Genomic DNA, 5,479 nt, shown 5'->3' with positions numbered 1-5,479 from the left:
GGGGGTTCTCATCATGGTAACGGTGCCAACATACATAATATATAAGGTCCCGAGAAAGTCAGAGGCAATCCTAGAACTCCAATACCTAGATCAAAAGCTTAAAGATTAAACTAGAAACTATAAACAGAGTAATTGTCTAAAGCTCTTAGTTCTAACTCACTCGCTGACTTAATTCCAATTTACTCTATTAATCTCTCAGTTTCTCCCAATTCTCCAGAACTCGCCCTTGTCACTCCTCCACCAGACGAGGGCATCTCTGTTGCACAGACAACAAAGTAGACAAAGAAAACACAAGTAGGGTACAATTATAACAGGTAGCAAGTACAACAAGTAACATAATAATCACAAAGGCAAACCCAAGTAAAGCATAGCAAACAAAACAAACATATGCAGATGATGTATGTCTACCCTATGGCTGATGAGTCTCATCTTTCGGTTATAAAGCCAACCCGACATGTCCGGTAGCTAACCTTGGATAGAACACCACAACATGGAACAAGTATTACTCGTTTTCCTATGCCGGTGTTTCACCTAACCCGGAATAGGTATTACTCGTCTACTCAGGTAGGTGCCTCAACCATAACCCGGGTAGGAATTACTCGTCTATCCACAGGCCATGACTCGGATAGGAATTACTCGTCCATCCACAAAGTCATATCTTGCATAGGGATTACTCGTCTATCCCCAAAATCATAACTCATCATTTCAACATTCATAAATATATATTCATGCATAATTCCCATCAAACTTATAATATCAATCAACATCGCATTGTTCTCAATCCTACCTTTTTCATCACTTTCAGCATGTTCCTTCGGTACCAAGTTACTCTCCTTTCATAGCTTAATCTCTTCACTGTACTTAAAACTAATATTTATGGTATAAAAGAGTAAAAATAGAGGTTTAAAATTTTTAAATCATGTTTAAAATACAAAAATTGAACTTGCTGAAAAATAGGACTCCGCGTACGCGCCACCTTCATTTTTCTTAAAAGCTGATAAAGTGCAGATTTCATAATTCACATTACCAACTTCCGGCGCCCATAACTTTCTAATAAATTCTACTTTTCACAAAATTTATACCGTTTTAAAACTGTTGAAATTATCTTTAATTTGAAATAGATTTCATTTAAATCCAAAATCTGAGGCTCAAGTTATGGATCGCTGAAGTTCATTAAAAATAAACTCTTCCAAAGATCACCAAACCCCTATTTTTACCAAAATTAAACTTCATTTCATACCCAAACATTTCACAACCAAAGCATCACCAAAACTCAACTCCACACCTCCCATTCATTTTACAACACACCATACTCTCAATTATTCATCTTCACAATTCCTCAACCTAAATCAATAACAAATATAATATATATATATCATAAATGACTCAACATTTACATCAAGAGTTGCTAATCTATATTAAGTACACTAATTCAACTTCCATCAAACTCAATCAAATTTATCATCAAATACCAACATCACACCTTCAACAAAATCATCAATCACTACTCATTCTCAATATCATTTAATAATTGGAAAAGTATAGATAATCAACAAGATTTTTGAACAATGTGTAAACAATGTGAATTAATAGGGTTAAAAGAGTAAATTTGATTAGTAGCATTAAATTAGAGTGTAGTGTATTTTCATCTGATTGGTGGTTGTTCATGTTGTGCAAAATTTTCGTTGTTCTCCTAGCACTTCCCTTAATAATTTCATCAAAGTTACTAAACATTAACATAACTACACATTTTAACTTATTCTATAGTCATCTAACCTATGTTTTCACAAAACATTATATATTACATATGAGAAACAAAAATCATATCTTGGCCGATTTTCGCACAATCCAAAACTTTTCAAAATAACAAATCCCTCTTTCTTGCTCCATTCCTCCAGTTACCAACAATTCAAGCATCCCACTAACACATTATAACTCTAATTTCACAAAATTACCAAAGTTACTAAATTGAACATCATAATTATAATGAACCATCAGGGTTAGAAGAGCTTCACCTTCACCCACTGATCCTTGAGAAATACCCACAAGGAGTCAAAGCTAGTAAACCCCTAGAACATGAAAATTATTAAGGAATTGAATTCTTCAAACCCAAACTGAATTTAACACAGCAGCAGAAATGGAGTAAGGTAAACGTGAGTTACTTTCAGTTTTGTTCCAATAAAATTAAAGAGGTCGACGAACCTGACGCGTGACCACAAACAGCATGCAATTTCGATCACTAGAACAAAAATTATCCCACTTTAAAGGTTAGTTTTTATAAAACCGTCTTCCCCTCTCTCACTCTTTCATTTTAACGTGACTATTGCAGAAATGGGAAGAAGGAGATGCTGAAATGGATTTTATACAAGTGAGTATGGGGTTTGGTTCATTCGGTTGAACCGGTTTTTGCTCGATTCGCTCATTTGACTCATTTTTGGGCCATTATCTTTAAAATTAGTGTTCGTTTTCTGCATTAATTATTTTTCTACTCATTTCCATATTCTAAATTATTTGTCACACAGATCCAAACCGCCCCGGGTTGTCGTTTGTCGGTTTTGATGATGGTTTGCGGTTTTTCGTAAAATTGCTATAATTTCGCGCTCCGAATAAATTTCCGAGCATTGTTTTCTCTACTAGTTCTCTAAATTAATATTCTAAATATTTTTAGCCTACTCCCGAAAATTTGAAATATTTTTATTTATGTTAATTATTTTTTTATCATATTAAAATGCCGGATGTTACAAGATTAATAAATCATATTATAAAAAATAATATAAATATAATACACAAAAATTATAATTATAAAAATATATAATATTAAATAAAAAATTAATAAAAAAATAAATAATAAGTATCAATTGCTAAAAGTCCATTAGTGAAACGCAAAAATTAAGAATGGTTATTTTTTGTAAAGAGAAAGATTAACTAAACAAAAAATTAAAACTTTTAAAAAATTGAATCATTTTTTTTTCAACGAATTTGGCAAGCACACCCTTAATATCACAAGAAACTTGCACTAAAAACATACATAAATAATTAGTATTATAAAAAAGAGGTGAATTCATGATTTGTGTGTTTTTTGTTGTTTGATATATTAACAATAAGTATAAAAATAATTTAGATAATGTTAAATTGTTAACAATAGACAGTGTGCAAAGGAGACTCCTACCTGTTCTGGATATTTCAGTTTTCATGTGCCCAAAAAAAAAAAAGGTATCCATCTCAGTTGTTGGAATTATTTTACACAAGTAACTAATGAATCTGATTACAATGGATCACAACAAAGGGGTAGATCATCATCATCGTGTTGTTGATTTTTTTTATATTTTGGTGTACTCATAGTGGATTAATTGGTATTATACCCTTTCGGCCTTTTGATTTTCCTTTCATAAAAATGTTTACGCGTTTATCATATATGATCCGTTTAGACTACATTATGGGCTTACAATACTTGTAATACATATTAGGCCATTTAATCTTTAAAATTATTTCAGAAACTTCTCATAAGGCCCAAATGACATTAAACATAAGGGAACATAACTTTAGAAACTTATTATAAGGCCCATACAGAAAAAATTAAATATTATAAGGCCCAAATGGTATTAAAAATAATAGAAACCCTATATTTCATCATTTATATTTCAAGAAATTTTTAGCCGCGCCAATGAACCTTACCTCACATAGCATATCTCTCCCTCCCCACTTCAAAGGTCTAGGATTCAAACCTTAGAGATTGTAATTGAGAAAAAATGTGGTAAATGTGGTAAAACCTTAAGAAGACCGAACTATAAATAAAAAATTAAATAATAAAATTTTTAGTTATTATTTTTATATGAAAAATCTAATTTTTTATTAATAATTAATTTTAACATTTGTTATCTAAAATTTAAAACAATTTAACGTGTATACTTTTATATTTAATAAGGTGTTAACTGTTAAATCTATTGCACAAATAGAAATAATTAATTTTTATATTTGCTATTTAAAAATAATATTTTTTCTCTCTGTATATAAAAATATAATTAGATATTAGCATAAAAAATTATACTGATAGTTATAAAATTAACCCAAAATTAATTTTTTAAAAATAGTTGAATCTTGATTCTAACTTTTAATTATAATATTAATATTCTCTCCAAATTATATGTAATAAATACTTGAAAGAAGAGAAATGAAAATATAGATTAGAAAGATAAGCGGTAAAAAATTAAAACAAAATAAAAACTATGTGTATAATAACAATAATAATAATAATATTTTTTATTTAAATTATGTTATTTTGTTAATTTTGTTTTCTGTAGAAGAGAAAGATAGAAAAAATAGAGCATGCGAGAAAAGAGAGAGAAAGATAAAGATGAAGAATGAGAGTGAGAGTTTGTTAATTTTGGAAGAAAAAATTTTTATTTTAATTGTAAAAAAATATCGGATGACATATTTTGATTTGTCAAATTACTAATATAAAATATAAATTATATATAGAATAAAAATAGTAGAGAAAAATAAAAAAATAGAGAGGTAGATGAAAGAATTTAGGAATGGAGTTTATTAAGTTTTAAAAAAAAGAGTATTTTCTCTCAATTTTAATAAGAGAGTGTCATGTGACACATTTGATTATTAAATTAGATAGTAATATATGATATATAATATAGGTATAATTCGATTTCAATTTTAATATTTTAATGCAATTAAAGAATGTCATGTTATACATTTTGATTGTCAACTTAGTAATTAGTCATTCATATTGATAATAATATATAAAATATATAGAGTAGTTGAAGGAATGAGAGAAATAGAGAAAGGAAGAGGGAGGAGAGGATAACTCTTTAATTTTGGAGGGAAAGATTCGATTTCAATTGTAATGAGAGAGTGATATGTGACATATTTTGGTTGTAAAATTAGTAAGGAGGAGAGAATAATTCCTTAATTTTGGAAGAAAAGATTTGATTCCAATTGCAATGAGAAAATGACATCTGACACATTTTGATTGTAAAATTAAAGATATATAATGAATGAGTCACATATCCACAATTCAAATTCTCACTCATATTTATAGTCATTCACATTTTTAATGAACGGTTAGATTTAAATCTAATCAACTGTCCAAAATTTTTATTACAAGGATCTAATTTACCATATATTTCTAAATACTTCTAGATTATTCTATACGTTCTTCATACTTTTTACATATATTCACACTCTTTTGGAACATTTTAAGACGTTTCAAGATATTTTAAAATGTTCCGAAATCATCTAAAACAATCTCAAACACTCTTAAATATTATACAAATACCGTTAAATGTAACATCTTAAAATATATGGTGACAATATGATTATATATAGGGGTGGCAACACTACCCGAACCCGCGGGTACCCACCCTGCCCCTACCCGTTCGGGGCGGGTAATTACCCGCCCCGCACCGGGGCGGGTTCTTGGGTGGGGCGGGGGCGGGGTCGGGTTTAGGTTAAACCCGCTCCGGTA

The 5,479-nt window shown here is 29.7% G+C and overlaps 1 long non-coding RNA gene across 1 annotated transcript; it reads right to left on the bottom strand.

Annotated features, from left to right (window-relative positions):
• Positions 1-1,379: 1,379 nt before the first annotated feature.
• LOC127747762 (uncharacterized) lies at positions 1,380-2,319 on the bottom strand. Its single transcript, XR_008009636.1, has 3 exons — positions 2,203-2,319; positions 2,016-2,069; positions 1,380-1,937 (listed from the first exon to the last, which is right to left on the bottom strand). It is a non-coding gene; the product is annotated as an uncharacterized LOC127747762 (long non-coding RNA).
• Positions 2,320-5,479: the final 3,160 nt, after the last annotated feature.

The sequence above is a fragment of the Arachis duranensis genome, chromosome 5, assembly GCF_000817695.3.
Source record: "Arachis duranensis cultivar V14167 chromosome 5, aradu.V14167.gnm2.J7QH, whole genome shotgun sequence".
In the NCBI taxonomy this organism is placed as follows: domain Eukaryota; kingdom Viridiplantae; phylum Streptophyta; class Magnoliopsida; order Fabales; family Fabaceae; genus Arachis; species Arachis duranensis.
This window is presented reverse-complemented; position numbering and strand designations above follow the sequence as displayed.